This window comes from Marmota flaviventris, chromosome 19, assembly GCF_047511675.1.
Source record: "Marmota flaviventris isolate mMarFla1 chromosome 19, mMarFla1.hap1, whole genome shotgun sequence".
In the NCBI taxonomy this organism is placed as follows: domain Eukaryota; kingdom Metazoa; phylum Chordata; class Mammalia; order Rodentia; family Sciuridae; genus Marmota; species Marmota flaviventris.
This window is the reverse complement of record NC_092516.1, coordinates 144,485-167,272: the sequence shown is the minus strand read 5'-3', so window position 1 is coordinate 167,272 and position 22,788 is coordinate 144,485. Positions and strand designations below refer to the sequence as shown.

Here is a 22,788-nt window from a genome sequence, read left to right as displayed (position 1 = left end):
AGTACCACAATTACTATTGATGTTTTTATATTAATCAAGTTTAGTTCTTAAAGAAATAACATATTATAATATTGCAAAATAACAGTTGTTGTTTAACCATAGTTGTATAATGCTTAATTCCTTCAAGATTACTTGCTCAAAAAACTTACATATATAACCAACTTACATAGACCTTCTTTATCACTTGCTTATATCCTCTTATTTACTTAATCATATAGACTCTCTTATCTAGAAACATATTTTCCTTCTATTAAAGCCATACTTAGAACCTTCTAATTTCTCTTTCCTATCTGTTAACTCCTTCTTTATTCACACTTTGAAACAATCCTTGTAAATTTCTGAACCCAGGCAAATTATTCCATTTTAATAAGAGATATTTTGTTATTTGCAGCACACAATTAATCACATCTGTTGACCATTTCATGAAAACATGAACAATGTTTAGGTATATAGAATTATACTGTTGTAGGGACAGACAAGGCAAGGCACCTAAGATAGCACTGAAGATAGGGAAATAGATTTATTTGGTTGCAGCCAGATTCAGAGGGCACTGCTTCTGTTGTAATCAATTAATCCCCTGAACCCCAAGTTTAGGTTGTTTCAGAATTGTGTACTCAACATGTAAGGGAAGGGGCTCAGTTCAGTCTGCAGAAGTTCATAAAAAGCAGTTTTTTTTTTTTTTTTTTGCTATTCTGGGCAAGTTAACCCTTCAAGGACACTTGGGAGGGGGAGAGCCTTTTCTTCCCTTTCTCTCCTCTTCCCCCCAACCTCCCCACCCCCACCAGCTGTTATCATGGAACCCAGTTGGTAACTTCCTTATCTTAGAAATGTAGCCTTCTCTTTGAAGCCCCAGCTCAAGGCCAGAGGCCTTGTTTACATATTTTGTGAAAAACTAGTAAGGGGATGTCCAGCGCCTGGAGTGCTGATTTTTTCCAGACAGTGGCCAAGTAAAACAGGGCAACAGGAAAATAGGAAGTTTATCTACATTAAACTTTTTTTGTAGAGATTCTTTTGCTGAAAGTCCTAAAATCAGCTGTGGTGAAGATTTCTGGAGAAGGTCAGTTAAGATTTTTCTGTGGGCCTGGGTAAGGAGGGGAAGATGGGAAGGCGGGGCTGAGAGCAGCTCGGTGGATCTGAGAATGAGAAAGGAGATGTAAAAGAATAGGATTTTCCCTAGCAAGGAAAACTTGAGCAGTAGAACAGGTAGAGCAGAGGGGAGGATAGGAGTGAATATCCCAAAAAGCCTGTAAGGGACAATTCTTAGTAACCTGTTTTCGGTGATGACAAAGCAACTTTAAAGACCATTTTCACCAGATCTCTGATAGGGGTCCAAGGGCTCTCCTCAGCTTGTTTGAGCTTTGGGTTAGCTGGTAAGAGGACCTGGTGGGACCTGGTGTGGGCGCTGACAGAAGAAGAGAGGAGTGAGTGGGTGAAGGGATTCCTTCAGTACCTGCTACCTCAGAAAAGAGGCAATGGTTTGAGGAAAGGCGGTTGTTTAGGTTTTTGATCTAGTGAGTGGAGAGGAGAAGTCAGGTTGTTCAGGTGGGGGAGACAGTGGAGGGGCTGGGGCATAAGGTTCAGGGTGAGGACCTATTTGAGCCAGGTGATAGGGTGGAAATTCATCAATAGGATCAAAAGTAGTGGATGAGTCTGGAGGAGGAGGAGATTGGGGATCAGTGGTTGTGGGTGTTGGTTTGCAAGCTAGAAAAATTTGCAGAGGTCTGCAAGAGATGTAGAGAGCACAAGCAAGAAGAAAGCTTTGATATAGCAGCTTTTTACCCATTGTTTCGAATGCTCACAGTAATTGTAGAGATCCCTTAGAATGGAGGGATCCAGGGACCCAAAAGGGGGCCATCTGCTTTGGTTGTCTAAGGGATAAGTGGGCCAGGCCTGGGTGCTATATTTATTTATTTATTGGCAAAAGGGGCATCCCCGCTAGAGCCAAAAATCAGGAGTGCCTTAGTGGCAGGTTCGAGCTGCAGAGATTGGTCATCACCGAATCCTGACAGTCAAAGCTCTCATCCTGGACAGAGCCGGAGCCATGGGAGACCTTGGCCAAGGCTTTTCGGGACCCCTCCTGGAGAGACCGGATACTCCCAGGGCCGGAAAGAGGGGAAAGAGAGAGACAGGGGAAGAGAGAGGAAGGGGAGGGTGTCTCTCTGGCAGCTGAGTCTTGAAGGTGTGAGGACTAGGATTTTAGGAGAGCCACCGAGATGGTGAAGGTCTGGGTGGACTGTGATGTTCAGTTCTCTGTTATGTGTCCCTGGAGGTTACACAGTCCTTTGAGGGAGACCTACAAAGCCTATGCTGGTAAACTACCAGCATAGTTCTGGTATTCTGCCCTAGGAAGGAGTCCCTGAGGGCCACCGTAGCCTTAAAGGCTGTGGTGGGGTGTTTTCCTCCCCACAGGTGGGCAAAGAGGTTTGCTGGACAATCAACGGTCAAATCCTCCTGACACCACCATTGGGTTTAGGACTCCAGGAAGGGGAAACTCACACATTGAAGGTCAGTGGTGGATGGAGTTCTGGCGGTCAAGAAAATGGGTTCAGGCTGTCCGGTGAGTGGCACTTCCGAAGGAAGGGGGACCCAAAAGTGAGTTTTAACCCTCTCCCGGGTTTCGGCACCAAATGAAAGAAAAGTGATCACAACACTTGGAGCAACCAAAAGATCTTTATTGTAGCAGTGCAACAAAGAGAAAAGAAAGAAGGAAAGAGGGGGGGGGGAGAGAGAGAGAGAGAGAGAGAGAGAGAGAGAGAGAGAGAGAAAGAAAAGAGAAGAGGAGAGATGAAGAGGGAGAGAGCAAGAGCAAGAGAGAGACAAAGAGCGCCCGCAAGAAAGACAAAGAGAGCAAGAGAGAGAGAGCAAGAGAGAGGGGGGCCTGGCAGGAGGGAGTTTTTATAGCCCAAATCTAATGGGGCCTCTGGGTCTGCAAGCTGCCAAGTTGCCGCAGTTTGACTGGGCACAAAATCACGAGCCACTCACACCTTGTAGATTCAAACAGCAACTCTTTATTCTCGAACTCACTCCGGCACTCTACAATCACGTTCTGGGGAAATCCACACTCTGTGCAAAATCCACACACTCCACCGGGCTCTGAATCCCAAATACTCTCTGAATCCAGGGAGAACTCAACAGGAACTCAAGGAGCGGGCGTGCCTGAGGCAGCAGGATACGCCCTATTCCCAGCAGGGTACACCTTAAACCTGGAACCGCCCTAAACCCAAGGAGCAGGATATGCCCTATTCCCAGCAGGGTACACCTTAAACCTGGAACCGCCCTAAACCCAAGGAGCAGGATACTCCCTAATCCCAGCAGGATACACCTTAAACCTGGATCCGCCCTGGTCCTTGAGCAAGGTCACCTTACATGCAATGTCACTGCAAATGACCTGGGTCATGCCATGCGTCATACCTACTTGGCAATGGCTCTCAGCAGGGGGGTTAAGTGTTCAGCCTTGAGCAGGGTTGAATGTTCAGACTTGAGGCAAACAGGTGATAAAGGACCAGATAGAGGGGGGTTTGAGTGTGTGCGCTATCTTGCAGCCAACATCTGTTCAGCCTGCCCTGCAGACAACACAGTTCAGCCTGCTCTGCACCCAACACCTGCACTATGTCCTTTAATACTATGATGATATCCATAATATAGCAACTACAAGTAATATAATAGTTGCCCTATGGCCTTTAATATTAATATTATATCAATCATGTGGCCTCTAAAAGTAAAATAACAGATTACTTGTGGTCTTTTAATACTAGTATGTTATCATCCATACTATGGATTCAAAACTGATATAATAACTCCCCAGTGAACTTTAATATTATATCCATATTGTGGCATCTAAAGCTGATATAATAGCTAAAATGGGTATTTAGGGCTGGGGATGTGGCTCAAGCGGTAGTGCGCTCGCCTGGCATGTGTGTGGCCCGGGTTCGATCCTCAGCACCACATACTGTTATGCTCGAATTCGGGACCCCCCAAAGACCACCAGAGACCAAGATCGATGTAAACAGCAAAGAGGTATTTATTGCGAGCTAGCTCGGTCCTCCACGCGCACACACAGCAACTGGTGATGCTAAGAGGCCCTGAGCCCAGGGTTTGCAGTAGTTTTATACATTCTTTGGAGAAGGCAGGGACCCCCACATACATCATAACATCTCTTAGCAAATCATCACACACCGCTGGAAAATGAAATAACAACTCTAAAACATGATTAGCACATTCACTGGCGGGAACAAGTTGGGTAGGGGTGATTCGTTACTACAAGAGGGGAATTTGTTTGAACTGATTGGTTTAAGCCAAAAGGGGTGTATGTGCTGAACTACATGGTTTCCCAACATGTTATCAACCACCATAAACTACTGGGAGGGTCACCTGGCATCCCAGGTATTTCCGTGTCTCATGCTGATTGGTGGCTGCTAGGGGGTTGCTATGGATCCCCACCTAGCCTGACTGAGTCAGGGACACCTGGCGCAGCAGATCTCTCCTGTTATTTGTAGATAAACAACTTAGCAGGGTGGAAATGTGCCTAGGAGTGCTCTGTGGGTCTTTCCAAGGACAAAGGTCATGTCCCTTCCTTGGACAGGCTTTGCTCTGAGGTAGAGGCTGGTTTTTCAATACAAACAAAGATGTTGTGTCCGCTGAAAACTAAAAAATAAATATTAAAATTCTCTCTCTCTCTCTTTAAAAAATAAAATAAATGAGTATTTAATATTAATATACTCATACTGTGGCTCTAAAATTAATATAACAGCTCCATCATGGTCTTTAATATTAATATAATATTCATACTATAGCATCTAAAACTAATATAATAGCTGTCCTGTGGATTTTAATACTCCTATAATATTTATATTATAACATCCGGAATTAATATAGTACCTGCCAGTACCATTAGTCCACTGCGCGACCAGCACGCTGGTTTCATATAAGAGGTTCGTAGCATAGAAGTTAACTAGTGAGATCAAAATAAACACATAGACTGAATTACCTTTTTCTATGACCAGGTCCAAGATGGCCCTCCCTCTAGCTCTCGCCTCGAACCATCCGGTGGGGCAACAAGGCTTACTCAGGACTAGCAGGAGAGAGAGAGAGAGAGCACTCCAGGGAGTGGCCTTTTATTGGGGAACAAGAAATTCAGGGGAAAATTCCATCCAATGAAGGTCAGGGGGGCAGCAGCATTCCAAGGTCAGGGTCAGTGATTGGTCTCAGGGTCAGTGGTCAGTCACACCCCCACATGGACAGGCTCTCGCACCTGGAGAGGGTGGGGATAGCTCCGACACAGTTTGGCCAGACGCCTCACACCCAATCAGGGAGGTGCCCAATCACGTGCAAGAATGGCTCCCCACACATTAGTACTAATATGGTATCCATAAAATTTCACCTACAATTAATATAATATACGCCTTATGGCCTTTAACATATGCTCTTAGATATTAATATAATATTGATACTATGCCATATAAAATGAACATAACAGTTGCCCTGTGACATTTAATAATAATATAACATCCATATAATACCTATAAGACTAATATAGTAGCTTCCATGTGGCTTTTAATATTAAAATAATATCTTTACTATCACATCTAAAACTGATAGAAAAGCAGCCTGTGGCCTTTAATACTAATTTATTATCCACACTCTAGCAATTAAAATTGGCATAATAATTGCTTTGTGGCCTTTAATACTATCATGATATTTATACTAGAGCATCTAAAAGTGATGTAAGAGCTCTCCTGCGTGACCTTTAATTCTAATATGATATTCTTATTATAATATTTAAAACTTATATAATATTTGCCCTGTGTCTTTTAATACTAATATCTTATTCACATTATTAGATAATACTGATAAAATAGCTTCATTGTGGCCTTTAACACCAATATCATGTCTACATTATAGCATGTAAAACTGATATAGTAGCCACCCCATGACCTTTTAATACTAACATTATCCATATGATAGCATTGAAAATTGGTATATTAGCTGCCTATAGATTTAGTATTATTATTTTACCCTCGTTATAACATCTCAAATTAATGTAATACATTCCCTGGACACTTTAGTACTAATAAAATATCCATATTATAGCATCAGAATATAATATAATAACTGCCTGTGGCCTTAAATTCTAATATGATATGCATATTATAGCATCAAAAATTAACCTAATAGTTGCCATAAAGCTTTTAATAATAAAATAATGATCATATTATAGCATCAGAAAGGAATATAATAGCTGCCCTCTCTTCTGTAGCCCATAGTACTGATACAGTGGCTGTCATGTGAATTTCAATATTAATATATATCCATAGTATAGCATCAACATCTAACATATAATGGCCTTTAGTACTAATATGATATCTGTAAAATAGCATCTAAAATTAACAAAATATCTGCTTCTTTGCCTTAAGTAACATGATACCCAACATGATAAAATGATAGCCTCTGAAGCTGATATAATTGTTGCTCTATAACATTTAATATTAATATGATATTCACACTAGAGATCATCTAAGTCCAATATCTGCCATCTGACCTTTTTAAAATTATTTATTTATTTATTTATTTATTTGTAGTTGAACACAATATCTTTATTGTATTTATGTGGTGCTGAGGATCGAACGCAGGGCCTCGCATGTGCTAGGTGATCACTCTACCGCTAAGCCACAATCCCAGCCCCCATCTGATCCTTAATACTAATTCTGTACTGTAGCATCTAAAATTAATAAAATAGCTTCCTGTGGTTATTAATATACTATCAATATTGTGTCCTCTAAATCTGAAATAATACCTGCCCTGTGGCCTTTTGACACTCATATTCATAATGTAGCATCTAAAACTAATAAAATAACTGACCTATGCAGTTTAATATTAATAGTATATCTATATTATAACCGCTAAAACTAATAAAATTACTCTATTGTAGCCTATAATCTTAATACAATATCCATCCTACAGCATCTCAACCTAACAAAAGCTGCCCTGTTGCATTTAGTATTCATGTTATTCATAATATAAAATATAAAGCTAATATAATTGCTCACCATGGCCTTTAGTGCTTAAATGGTACCCACACAATAGCATCTAAAATAATATGATAAATCCCATGTGAAATCTAATACTAGAATATTATCCATACTGTGTCATCTAAAAATAACACAATTGTAGTACTGGGATATTTAATACTAATGTAATATTCATATTCTTATCATCTTAGAGTGATAAAATACCTGCCCTGAGGCCTTTAGTACTAATATAATATCCATATTATAGCATTTAAAACTAATAGTAAACTAATATTATAGTTGCTCTATGGCTTTTGATCCTAATATTATCCCCCTACCCATATTTAGCTGTCCTTAACAGTAATATAATATTTCTATAATAGCATCTAAAATAAATATAATAGCTGCTCTGTGGCCTTTAAATTTGATGTAATATCAATTCTATAGCATGTAAAACTAATTTAATAGCTGTTTTATGTCTTTAATACTCAATAATATCCATACTATAGCATGCAAAATTAATAGCTGCTCTGTGGCCTTTAATCTTAATATAAATCCTTGTCATAGGTTTGAAAACTAATGTAATAGCTCATGTAATCTTTTGTGGTAAAATGATATTCATTATTGAGCTCAAGCTATAATATAATTACCCTGAGTTTTCAATACTAAAGCAATATCCTTAGTATAGCATCTTAAACTAATATAATAGATGGCCTGTGAACTTTAGTATTAATTTAACATCTTAAGCTAAATAGCATCTTAAACTAATATATGTACTGTGGCTTTTAATATTAATATGACATCTATATTAGTGAATCAAATACTAATATAATAGGTACCCAGTGGCTTCATTACTAATTGGTATTTATACTATAGCATCTAAAATTAGTATAAAACCTGCCTGGTGGCCATTAACATTAATGCAGTACCAATACAACTATATCTGTACTAATATAATATCTGCCCTGGGGCCTTTAATATTAGTATAAATGTTCATACTTCAGTGTCTCAAACTGATACAACAGTTGCCCATTGGTTTTGCATACTAATGTAATATGCATAATAAACCATCAAATATGAATATTATACCTGCCTGTGACCATTAACATTAATGTAATATCCATACTACTACAACTGACACTAATATCTGCCCTGTGGCACTTATTATTAATGCAAAATTCATAGTATAACATCTTTTAAATTTTTAAAATATTTTTCTTAGTTGTAGATGAATACAATACCTTTGTTTTATTTATTTATTTTTATGTGCTGCTGAGGATCAAACCCAGTGCCTCACATGTGCTAGGCAAGTGCTCTACCTCTGAGCTACAAACCCAGCCTCTATCGTATAATATCTTAAACTAATAAAATAGCTTTCTTGTGGCCTTTAATATTACTAATATATTAATATACATACATACATTCATATATACATACATACATAATGTGACTTCTAATAATCTTCTATATTAATATTATATCCATACACAAATATAATAGGTCTCTTCTGGCCCTCAATATCAATGTAGCATTCCTACTACAGTTTCTAAAACTAATATACTACCTTCCCTGTGCCCTTAGTACTAATATGGCATCCATAAAATAGCACCTAAATTTTATGTAATATATTTGCTGTATAACTGACCTTTAAAACTAATGTAGCATATAAAACTAATATAATAGCTGCCCTGTGGCCTATAATAATAAGATATTAATACTATAGCATCTAAAACTAAAAGAACAGCTGCCTTATGGTCTTTAGTACTCATATGATATTCATATTATAGCATATAAAACTCATTTGATATCTGCCTGTGGCATTTAATGCTGATTTGATATCCATATAAGAACATCAAAAACTGATAGATTTCCTGTGGGTTTAATATTAATATAATATCCATATGGTGGCCTCTAAAATTGAAATAATAGCTGCCTTGTATCCTTTTAATATTAATCCAGTATCCAAACTGTAGCATCTAAAACCGATATAATACATGCTCTGTGGCCTTCGTAACTGATATATCTATAATTGTATCATCAAAATTTAATATAATATTTGCCCTGTGGCATTTAATACTAACATGATATTCATATTGTAGCATATAAAACTGATATAAGAGCTGTGCTGTGGCCTTTTATACTAATATGATATCCAAAGTGTGGCACCTAACATAAATATAATCGCTGTTCAGTTGCCTTCAATACTAATACAGTATCAATACTGTGGCAGCTAGAACTAATAAAAAAGCTGCCCTGTAGCATTAAAGACTATTATGTTATCCATATTATAACTTCTGTAGCTAATATATTGTCTGTTCTATGGTCTTTAATATTAATATGATATCCATATTACAGCTTCTAAAACCAATATAAAAGATAGCCTGTGACCATCTAACCCTAATATTAATATAATATCCACACTTTAGCCATAAAACTAAAATAACAACTGACTTGTAGCATTTAATATTCATATAATATGCATTATTTGACCTATAAAACTAACATAGCGGGGCTGGGGATGTGGCTCAAGTGGTAGCGCACTCGCCTGGCATGCATGCGGCCCAGGTTCGATCCTCATCACCACATACAAACAAAGATGTTGTGTCCACTGAAAACTAAAATATAAATATTAAAAAAAATTCTCTCTCTCTGTCTTTCACTCTCTCTTAAAAAAAAAAAAAGAAAACTCCACCAAAAAAATATACATTAAAAAAAAAAACTAACATAGCAACTGCCATGTGGCCTTTAATATTAATATAATATGTACACTGTGGCCTATAATCTAATATAATGGCTGTCTCATGGCCTTTAGTACTAACATGATATTCATACCATAATATTCACAACTAATATCATAGTTTTCCTGTGACATTTACAATTTATATAAGTATTATAGATTTTAAAGCTAATGTAACAATTGCCCTGTGACCTTTAATTTTAACATAATATCTATACTATACTATCTAAAACTAATATTATAGCTGCCCTATGATCTTTAATACCAACATGATATCTACACAATAGCATTAAAATTGATATACTAGTGCCCTGTGGCTTTTAACATTAATATAGCATCTTTAGTAGAGCATCTAATACTGATATGTTAGCGGCCCTGTGAACTTTCATGTTAATATCATGTAGATACTATAGCAACTAAAACTCATTAAATCACTGGCCTCTTTCCTTTATTATTAATATAATATCCAAATACATTTTCTATGGCCATTAACATTAATATGATATCCACAGTGTGGCCTCCAGAACCAATGTAATTGCTTCAATGTTGCTTTCATGCTAATATGATGCCCATAAAATAGCATCTACAACTAATGCAATAGCTGCACTGAGGCCTTGGCATGAATTTGATATTAATACCATGGCATCTGAAATGAATATAATACTTGGCCTGTGGCAAGTATACTAATACAATATTTATTACATAGTATCTAAAGCTCATATAATAATTAATCCTGTGTCCTTTAATATTACTTTGATATCTTGCTAGAACATCTAAAACTAAGTGATAGCTGCATTTTTCCTTTTATTTGTACTGTCCATAGTGTAGCATCTGATACTAATATATTAATATTTATGTAACATTTTTATTAAGAATCTAAAATTAATACAATATCTGTCCTGTTGCTTTTAAAACTAATATGATATTAGTTTCATAAACAGGTATTGTAGCATCTAAAACTAATATGTATACTATATCATCTAAAACTGATATAATATTTGTCCAATGGCCTTTAATATTGATATAATATCCATACTAGAGCATAGACAACTAATGTAGTACTGCCTTGTGGCTTGTTATTATATTCATAGCACAGTATCAAAAACCTGATATTATATCTGCCCTGTGACTTTTAATTCTAGTGTAATATCCATACATAGCATCTAAAATGAATGTAGTAGCTGATCTGTGACCTTATTATTAATATGATACCCATAGTGAGGCATGTAATACCAATAGTTGTCTTATTGCCTTAATACTAATATTTTATCCACATGTAGCACGTGAAACTAATAAAATAGCTATGCAGTGGTGCTAAAGACCAATCTGATGTCTATAGTGTAGAAAATCTGTTACTAATAGATTAGCTGCCCTCTAGCCTTTAATATTATTATAATGTCTATACTATATTTTCTATAATTTATACAATAGCTGCTCTGTCACTTTTTATGTTACTGGAATATCCATAGTATTACATCTAAAACTAATTTAATATCTTCCCTGTGGCCTTTAGTACTAATATTTTATCCATACCATAGCATCCAAAATTAATATAATAGCTGTACTGTGGACTTCAATATTAATATTATAGCCATTCTTCAATCTCTAAAACTAATAAAATAACTGATCTGTGGCCTTTAATATTAGCATAATATCTATATTTTTGTCCTCTAAAACTAACATAATATCTGCCATGTAGCCTTTAATATTAATAGAATATACAAACTATGATATATAAACTTATATAATGGCTGTCCCGTGGCCTTTAATATTAGTATGACATCCACATGTCATATCCAAAACTAACAAAATATCTGCCCTCTTGTTTTAGTCAGCTTTTTCATTGCTGTGACTAAAAGCACAATTGTAGAAGAGGAAAGGTTCATTTTGAGGCTCACAGTTTCAGAGTTCTCAAGCCACAGACAGCTGGACCCATTCCTTGGCACTCAGGATGAGGCAGGACTTCATGGTGGAAGTGTGGTGGAGGGAAGCAGCTCTCATTATGATCACAAATCAGAGAGAGATCTCCATTTGCCAGATACAAATATATCCCCAAAGATGTTTCCAGTGCCCCACCTTCTCCAGCCACACCTCACCTGTCTTCAGTTACCACTCAATTGATCCCATCAGGTGATTAATTCACTGATGTGTTAAGACTCCTATAACCCAATCTCTGAAACTTCTTGCATTGTCTTACACATGAATACCTCACATCCAACCATAGCATTCTGCCCCTGGTCCCCCAAATCTCAAACTTATCTGAGAATGAAAAATATATTTAGTCCATTCCAAAGAGTCCCCATAGTCTCAACAGTTCCAATATTGCTCAAAGTTCAAGTTCAAAGTCAAGGCAATATTGCATTTTGAGCTCCCATAAAATTAAAAGCAATTTAGAAGTATTCAATATATAATGGTACAGAGCAAACATTTCCATTTAAAAAAATAGGGGGCATAGAAAGAAGGGATAAGAACAAACTAAGACTGAAATCCAGCTGGGAAAACAAGTTCTGTAGTTCTGTAGCTGGCATCTGGAGAACATGGCATCATGATGTTCTCTCCAAAGTACTTGTGTAGATCTTCCCCTGTGGCCTTGTTGTTTGTAGCCAAGTGGCTTTCTGTTGGTTTGTCTCTGCTTGATTCCTGCAGCTTTCCTAGGATGATGTCCCACATTGCTGGCATTTCTTAATCTTGGGGGTCTCCACTGCAGCTTTGGCTTCCTCCTCACACCTCCACACTTTGCCCTCTCAGGGGCTGCCTGCATGGACTCCAACCCTGCTGCACTTTGCCTTGTCTCCCAGGCCTTCCTTTGGAATCTTGGTGGAAACCTCCAAGACACCCTAACTCCAGCATCCTACATTCCTGAAGAAACAGCACCATGTGGTTGTTGTCAATGTCTGTTGCCATCCCCAGCAGCTCCTGAATATCACAATAAACTTGGTTAAAAGCCACCAACAATACCCATGCCACTTCCTGAATTCTATGCTGCCTAGACATTTCTTCTGCCAGGTTAAGATGATCATCACTTTTAAAATCAGCTTCACAGAAAATCTCAGGATATAAGCAAAATGCAGACAATTTTTCAGCCAGAACATAACATTAATGGCCTTTAGTCCACTTACCAATAGTATCCTCCTCTGAGCTCTCTCAAGCCCTGTCTTCACTGTTCTTGGTCCCATTGGCATTCTGGTCTTCTGAGCTCCCACCAGAATTGGTCATTAAGTTCTGCTTACAACAGTCTAAACCATTTTCAGCTTGCACTGTTGAGCATCTCAAAATTCCTTGCACCAATTTCAAAAAAGCTCCAAAAGCTTCTGAATCATATGGTGAGGTTAGTCACAGCAATGACTCCACTTTTTGGTACTAATTTATTTTATTCAGATTTTTCACTGCTCTGACTAAAAGACCCAACCAGCACAATTATAGAGGAGGGAAGGATATTTGGGGGCTCATGGTTTCAGTGGTCTCAGTCTACAGATTGCTGGTTCCATTCTTTGGAGCTCAAGGTGAAGAAGAACTTATGGTGAAAGAGTGTGGTAGAGGGAAGCAGTTCTCATGATGATCAGAAAGGTGATAGCTAGCTAGCTCACTAGCTAGCTAGATCTCCACTTGCCAGATACAAATATATACCTCAAAGGCTTACCTCCAATGCCCCGTCTCCTCCAGTCACACCCCACCTGCCTCCAGTTATCACTCAATTAATCCAATGAGGTGATTAATTTACTGATTGGGTTAAGGCTCTTATAGCCCAATAATTTCTTCTCTGAACCTTCTTGCATTGTCCACACATGAATTTTGGGAGACACCTCACTTCCAAACCATAACACCTGTGGTGATTATAATTAATATATTATCCTATTATAGATTCTAAAACTAATATAAGTGCTGCCCTATGGCCTTTAATACTAACATTATTTCTATTCTATATAGTCTACCACTAATGTAATAGCTACCCTGTGACCTTTAATAATAATATAATATCCATACTATATTGTTCATATTATAGCCTCTAAACTAATACAATTTCTGCCCTATGGCCTTTAATACTAATATGATCTCCATACTATACAGTCTAAAACTAATATAATAGCTGCCCTGTGACATTGAATACTAATATGATATCTGTATGATAGCACCTAAAAGTAATAAAATTAATAAAATGTGACTAGTTCCTCTTATCTAATGATATACATATAAATATAACAAAATGACTCTCCTGTGGTCTTTAATAATAATGTAATATTCATACTATAGCATCTAAAACAGAAGAGCTGTTCTATAGTCTTTAATACTAATATAATATGCAATCTAAAGATAATAGAATAACTATTTTGGCCTATACTATTCTAAGTATATTCATAGTACAGCCTCTAAAACTAGTATAATAACTGCCTTGTGGCTTTTAATGCTAATATTATGTTCATACTATTGCATGTAAAGCTAATATAATAGCTGCACTATAGTCTTCATTATCAATGTAATATCAATACTATAGCATATTAAACTAATATAGTAGCTGCCCTGTGGCATTATTATTAATGTGATAGCTATACTGTAGCATCTAATTCTAACATAATGGCTGATTTGTGAACTTTAATATTAAAAAACTATCAATAATACAGCACTTAGATAAATATAATAGCTGCCCTTCAGCCTTTAATGTTGATGTAATATCCATGCTATAGCATCAAATACTAATATATTAGCTTTCTGTAATCTTTTATACTAATGATATTCAACATATAATATCTAAAATATAATAGCTGCCATGTGTTTAAAAATGTTATAGTATCAATAATATAGAATCTAAAATTTGTATAATAGCTGCCATGTGGCTGGTATATTTGTATGATATCCATACTATATCATCTGATACTAAAGTAATAGCTGCCTTGTAGTCTTTTACAGTAATATGATATTCATACAATAGCCTCTCAATCTAACAGAAGAGCTATCCTGTGGCCTTTAATACCAATGTAATATACATACTGTCTTATGTAATCTAACTTAAAAATAATAATCTAATATATATTCCCTGTGTCCTTTAATATTAAAATAATATCCATAATTAGCATCTTAAACTAACATATGTCCCTGTGCTTCTAATACTAACACAATGTCAATACTACAGCACCTAATACTAATATAATAGATGACCTGTGTTCTTTAATACTACTGTGATATCCATATTATAGACTCTAAAACTGATACAATAGCTGCCCTGTGATCTTTAATATTGATGTATTATTACACTTTAGAATTCTGTACTAATATATTAGCTGCCAGTGGTTTTTTATAATAATGTATTGATTCATTCTATCACATCTCAAGCTAATAACAGATGCCCTGCATTTCTTAATATTAATGTAATAATCATATGATACCATCTCTAACTAATGTAATAGGTGCCTTGTGACCTTAAAAATTAATATCATAATCATTAATATAATATTGATGTTATATGTGCCCTTAGTAATAATCACATATTATCTGACACTAGTATACTGGATACCTTATGCCCTTTAATACTAATATGCTATCCATAATATAGTATCTAAACCTAATATAACAGCTGTCTGGGTTTTTTAATATTAATATAATAAACATATTTTACCTTTAGTTTTGAATATATAATAGCTGCTCTGTGTCCTTTAATACTAAGATAGTGTCTACATGATAGCATCTAAAATAACAGCTGTCTTTTGGCCTTCATATCAATATAATATTCATAATATAGAACCTAAAACTAATATAATGGCTTTCTTATGGCCTTTAATACTTATATCCATACAGTGGCATCTGAAAGTGATGTAACAACTTCTCTGTGGCCTTCAATACTAATGATATGCATAGTGCAGTATCCAAAACTAATATAATACCTGCCTTTACTGGCCTTTACCACTAAAATAATATATGTATAGCATTTAAAACTAATATGATAGTTACCATGTGGACTTTGATACTAATATAACATTCATAATATACTATTTGAAATAAATATAATAGCTGTGCTTTGGCCTTTAATATAATATTTGTACTATAGCATCTAAAGCTCATATAATAGCTGCCCTGAGTCTTTAATACTATTATGAAATTCATAAGGAAGCATTTAATATTAATATAATAGTTACCCTGACCAGGACAAACGAAGAAAGGCAAAAGTCGACTGGCCACCCACACCCAGCCCTCCCTCGTTGGAGTACAATCAGAGGCGCCAGGGAGACTAGTCAAAGCAGGATCTCATTTAATGAGAAAACACACAGCTAATATAATGTACAGGAGTCAATCAGGATAAAGGTCAGCAGGGTGGGGAGAGTTCACATGTACACCCATCCTACAGGCTGTAATGGGAGACATGAGCTGTCCACGAGGGCAGAAGGGTTCTGAGCCTATCCTAGAGGTCCTCTGATTTTTCGTCACCACCCACAGCACCACCTCCTGGTTGATCGCCAGGTGCTATCTTAGCCACATGTGGCCCCAGGACAGGAAAGCGGGTAGCAAGTTAGGTTTTCCTCTTTTCTGATGCAACATGCCCCACATGTTACATCATGCCCTACAATGAGATCCATATTTTAGCATCTAAAACAGATATTGTAGTAGGGACAAATGAGGCAAGGCACTGAAGATAGCAGGAAACAGTTTTATTTGGCTGCAGCCATGTTCAGAGGGTACAGCCTTTGCTGTAATCAATCAATCCCGTAAACCCTGAATACAGGTAATTTCAGAGTTTTATACCCAGCATGTAAGGGGAGGGGCTTAGAAGTTCAAGTCTGCAGAAGTTTACACAAAAGCAGCTTTTTCTTTCACTGTTTTGGGCAAGTTAATACTTCAAGGACAACACCTGAGAAAGGGAGAGCTTTTTCTCTCCTTTCTTTCTTCCCCTGCCAGCTGTTACTATGGAGCCCAATTGGTATCTTCTCTTATCTTAAAAAATGTATACATCTCTGTGAAGCCCAGCTCAAGGCCAGAAGCCTCATTAGCACATTTCTACAAACTACTGAAGCCAGATTTAAAGTTAGGTAGTCAGTGTAGTTAGATAAATCTAATATTGAGTGAAATCTAAAATGGAGACCATGCGGAGAATGACTCAGGGAAAACACAGGACAACTCATGGAATGTTAATGAAGTCCCGAAAAGGCCCTAGGCCAAAGTCCACCTCAAAGAAATGTTAATGAACAGCCCCCAGCAAAAAGGTGCTGACTCAGAAGTCCTTCCTGACCAGATTACTTCTTTGGCCCACCTGTGTCCCACCCCTCGGGCCTTCCAACCTACATTCCATCACCAAAACTATAAAAAGGGGAAACAACCTCACTTCCACGGATTCCACCTCTTGGGTCCCCTTCTTCCTCCGGGAGAAGTCTTTTCTGCTGTCCTTTAATAAACTTCTAATTTCTACTCTGACCTTGCCTCGGCTTGCTTCTTTGGTGTTATTCTTCAACACTGGGGAAGCAAGGACTCGTCACCGGTCAACAGCGGTAACACTACTATACTGGATACATTTGTGAAAAATTATTAAGGGGGTGCCCAGCACCTGGAGTGCTGGTATCTTCTTGGCCAGTGGCCAAGGAAAACAGAGCAACCAGAAAATAGAAAATGTATCCATATTGAACTTTTTCTCAGAGACTCTTTGGCTGACAATCCCAAAATCAGCCATGGTGAGAATTCCTGGAGAAGCCCAGTTAAGACTTTTTCTGTGGAGAGAGAGGGTGCCACTTCAATATAATAGTTGCTGTCTGGCCTTTCATATTAATATGATGTCCCTATTGAGTCTTCTAAAACTCATTAGTTAGCTTCCCTATGTCTTTTGTTACTAATATAATATCCATCATATAGAATCTCTAACTAAAAGAATAGTCGCCTTATGGTAACTATTGCCTTATATTATATTAATATAATTTTCTAAAATTGATAAAATTCTGCCCTCTGGCCTTAAAAACTGATATCATATAGAAACTATAGATGCTAACACTATTATAACAGTTGCCTTGTGGTCTCTAAAACCAAATGATGTCCACACTATAACACCTATAACTAATATAATATCTGCCATGTGTCCTTTAATACTATGGAAATATCCATGCTCTACCATCCTAAAGTAATAGCTTCCCTGTGGTTTTCAACACTAATATAATATCCATACTATTTTATCTAAAGCTTATATATATATATATATATATATATATATATATATATATATATGTATAAATCACATCTAAACTAATAAAATAGCCACATTGTGGCCTTTATAGTACTAAAATATTCATAATATAGCATCTAAAATAAATATAATAGCTGCCTTTTGACCTTTTATAATAATTAATATCCATATTATAGCATCCTAAGCTAATATGATATATATCCTGTGGCCTTAACACAAGTGTACTATTCACATATTAATATCTAAAACTGATAAAATAACATCCCTTTGGTCTGTAACATCAATGTAATATTCATACTTTGCTATCTCAAGCTGATGTAATAGCTGACATGTGGCCTCTCATATTTATATTATATCCATAGAATAGCATAAAAACTAATATAATAGCTGACATCTGGCCTTTGAGTTAATGTAATAGTAATAAAATAACATCTTAAACTAATATAATAGGTAAACTTTGGTCTTTAATTCAAATAGATATAACATGTGTACTACAAAATCTCATACTAATACTTTAACTGCCCTTTGGCCTTTAGTTTTAATATAATATCCATAGTATAGCACTTGAAACTAATTTCATAACTGTTCTATGGACTTTGATAGTAATATAATATTTGTGCTTTGGCATTATAAACTAACATAATAGCTGCATTATGACCTATAATGTTAGTGTAATGTCCATATTAAATGCTTTTAAAGCTGGTATAATAGCTGCCCTGTGGCCCTTAATACTGATAAGATATCTAAACTATAGTATCTAAAATTAATGTAATAGCTGTGCTATGGCCCTGAATACTAATGTGATATACATACTATAACATCTAAAACTAATATAATAGGGGGGATAGGGAGGGCAGAAGAATACAACAGACACTAGTATTGCTGAATGTATATACGTGGATGTATAACCAATGTAATTCTGCAATCTGTACACGTGGAAAAATAAGAATTCATACCCCATTTGAATCAAATGTATGATATGTCAAGATCATTGTATTATCTTGAGCAACAAATAAAAAAAGAAAGAAAAAAAAAACTAATATAATAGCTGCCCTGTAGTGTTTAATACTAATATGATATGTATATTATAGCCTCTAAAACCAATGTAATAGATGTATTGTGACTTTTAATATTAATATATCATCCTTTCTATGACCTGTATATATTTCTATGACCAATATAATAATTTCCTGGTCAATTTTCCTATTTATTTATTGTCCATATTATAGCATCTAAAACAGATAAATAGATGCCCTGTGGCATTTAATATGAACATTATATCCATATTATAGTACTTTAATATAATATCTGCTTTATGGCTAATAACTAATATGATATTTGTATAATCTTATCTAAAATTAATATATATATTTTTCCTCCAAATTTACTTTATATAATCAGATGGATATAAATTAATGAACAAAAATTTAAGCAAGATACATTAACAATTTAACAGAACCCAATAATCTAATTTCTTCCAATTTTTTTCAAATTCATTTGAGTGTTTCCATCATGGTGCTCATAAGGAAATCAAACAACATATGGCTACTACAGTTGAATGTCAAATTAAATACTTATGACATACTAAATTCTTCTATAATACAATTATGAAGAATCTTTAAGGAACTTATGTTTTGTATGTAGAAAAGTGTTAGAGTCAAACATTCAATTCAACAAAAATAAGAAACATTTCTGATTCCTCTGTTCGGTGTAGACTGCTTCTCCTTTTGCTAATGAATATTTTTTAGCTGTAATATCACTGAGCTGAACAAATAAATCACCTTGAGTACATAAGGAAAAATAAACACATGCTAAATGGATAAACATTACTACTACATCTTTACTAGACCATCTCTACCTCTAACACTTCAGAAGCTTAGAGATTTAGAGTATTCTTACATTAACTACAAAAAAAATTAAAGGAGAAATTCCTTTTTTGAGATCACAACTATGAAGTCATGTGGTTATAAAATTTTGCATTTGTGTGCAAAACATGAATCACATTTACCTTTATTCTCCCTACTTAATCTTGTCAATCACCTAGCAGGACTTAACAGATACCTTTCAAAGAAACAGAGACTGAGATGTGTTTATATAACTTCAATAACCTCATCACTATAGTAATGAGAGATGCAGTATCCTTTTGCTATGGTTCAAGACAACAGGGAAGGAGAGATTACAAGAAAGAGAAATCAAAACTATTACAACTGAGAAACTACTTCTTATTAAGTTTTACCATGGTGCCACCTTCATTTTTACATAAGCATGGTGGCATAATTCAAGCTCAATAAATCAGAAATCTTAATATTTAAAATTTACCTTGACTTTCATTTATCACCATATTAACACAGATAAAACACATAGGAAAGGGTAATATTAAACCCACCTTGCTGAGTTGATTTATTGACACATTATCTCATTTTTATATAGAAAAGGGAGAGTGCATATCAGTTTGCTTACAAACTAGGAGATCACTTAAAATTCTGCATTTCCTAACAGCAAACAGAATATAGAACTGGTTTTCAAGCATAGAGCCAGCCCCAACAATGATACACTATTTAAAAAGACCTAAGGCAATGAATTCCATTTCCAATGGAAAAAAAGGAACTGTGCAAACAAGCTTAAAACTACTTTTTTTTTTTGTGCCAGTGTTATAAAATGTAGCTTTTAATAAAACCTTGACCCAAATGCCATTGAAAGACCCACAGATTCCCTGTCCAAGAAAGACGCACGAGGCACTGGCTGCAAACGCAAGAGGTTTATTCAGACACAGACGCCTGTGGGTGCTCAGTGAAACCTCAGCTGGAGCTTTGGTGAACTGGCACACCGGGCTTTGGGGTACAGGTTTTTTATAGGGTCAAGGGGCAGGTTTCGCGCGCGCGGTAAGCAACAGGTTTCTTATTGGTTATTTTGAACCCAACATACAGGTTACCTAAAGGGTAAAGTTATTTTTCATTTTATGTTCCTGGAATTACACCATATGACAGTTACATATGAGCACTCTGATTTTTCTATTCCTGCTTATTAGCCCCTGTTTAGTCAGGCATGCTCTGGAATCTGTTCTTCTGCTCTTTCCCAACCATCCTGTTTTTCCCTTTTAATCGGTTACACTTAACTGATTTCAAAAACACTTCTGGTGCCTGCACAGGTTTGTGACATGCCCTGGTTATTCTGTAACTAAGCCTCGGGGTTACTGGGCTAGGGTCTTTCACCATTAACTTCAGAAAAAAATTTGGTGGAGAGAAGAAAGTTATTTCATTTAGGAAAAATAACCACTATCGTTTTTCTTAATCTTCAACACACACAATTTAAACATACACAGTTGCTTTAACACTTTACACAATTCCTATGTACTAGAGCAATAACAAGGTCTAAATACAAATATATTCTTAAACACTGGGTCAAGGCTTTACATAAAAATACCATCCTACTTCCCCTCCTAAGTTTCTAAAATATCACATACTTTCCTCAACATCTGCAGCCATCCAGGAATTTTTAGGAAACTTTTTGTGCATGATCTTAATTCCTAATCCCTGGCTCTTTGGGCTCAGTGACGAAAGATCAAAACCACCAAAAATGATGGTTCACTTGAAGTCAGAGGAGAGACCCTGGCTCAATTAGTCTCATAGGATGAGAGCAGTGCTGCATCAACTGGCTCCATGCAGAAGGGGCACCTGAAGGATCTCATCAACCAGTCATCTATACAGTCCAGGTGATAGATGTGCATGCACAGCAGAAATTGGGTCCCCATAAACAAAGTCCATCATACAGATCACACACTCCCGGATCTTTTTTTAGGATCCATCTCTTCCAGGGTCATAAACTCCTTTAGGCAGATGCTGTATAAGGCCTATTCCTTGAGCTATCCTAATTTGTTCCTCTTCAGTCAGCTGAGTTGCTAACGGAGTCTGGCTAGGTGTTGGATGATAAACTGGAACTGGAACTTGTTCCTGATATGTCTGTGGCGGCTCCTGATCCGGCTCCGTCCCCTCGCCAAAGCTAGCCCGGTCAGACAGAGACTCGTGAAGCAGGGAGATGTCATCCAAAGTGGGGGATTTGAGGCAGTTCCCCATCTTCCAGGGCTGGGGCGTGTGATCTCTGCACCGTTCTGACGGTCTTCTCCTAAAATTAATATATTAATTGCCCTCTTAACTTTAATACTAATGTGATATTCATACTCAAGCAACTAAAAGTGGTATAATTGTTTACCTGTGGCCTTTAATGCTAATATGTTCTCTATATTAGAACATTTAAAATTGATAAAATGGCTGTGATACCAGTGACGAGTTCTGCTTCTTCACATGTTGAAGTATAACATTAGAGAAGCACACCGAGGCAAGCATATAAAATAGGGTTTATTTAAAAAGGGGTAACAAACTTCTCCTAGGAGGGTTAGGGGCCATAACTGGTATCCTGGAATCCCAAGAGCCTTTTAATATATCTTAGGCTTCCTTTGTTCTTTTGCTGTTTTCCCTTTATCTCTTTCCTTCTTGCATATATGACTAGGCCCAGGAGATGCTCAGTGGGATGGCCAAAAGGTGAGAAGCAGATGGGCTGGAGAGGCCAAAGTGGAGCATCTGGGTAGGAAGGGGGCCCAGGGTGAATTAACTAGCAACTTTTACAACTCCTCTAGGGAGGGACAATTCCTGGGCAGGTTACCTTAGCAACAGGTTGGAGCAGGGGCAGATTATCTTGATAAGGGTGGAGAAAGGGCTCTGAAGGCATTAGCATTTCAATCCCTCTCCAACATCCTGCACTAACTGTAATTGGCCTCCTTGATCTGATCTGACTCAATATACCTATCTTTACTGACTGCCTGTATAATTTTGGATTCAGCTGCACTTTGACCTTTGATATGAATATGATATCCATACTATAGCATTCAAAAC

At 36.5% G+C, this 22,788-nt stretch overlaps 1 long non-coding RNA gene and 1 pseudogene across 2 annotated transcripts; one reads left to right on the top strand and one right to left on the bottom strand.

The window, feature by feature from the left end:
* Window positions 1–862: 862 nt before the first annotated feature.
* LOC139702920 (uncharacterized) lies at window positions 863–12,699 on the top strand. Of its 2 annotated transcripts, none has more exons than XR_011705470.1 (3): window positions 863–1,057; window positions 2,410–2,505; window positions 12,391–12,699. It is a non-coding gene; the product is annotated as an uncharacterized lncRNA (long non-coding RNA). The 2 variants fall into 2 exon arrangements; XR_011705471.1 differs by having other exon boundaries at window positions 2,410–2,557.
* Window positions 12,700–21,313: 8,614 nt separating this feature from the next.
* Window positions 21,314–21,972, bottom strand: LOC114097102 (RING finger protein 11 pseudogene; annotated as a pseudogene).
* Window positions 21,973–22,788: the final 816 nt, after the last annotated feature.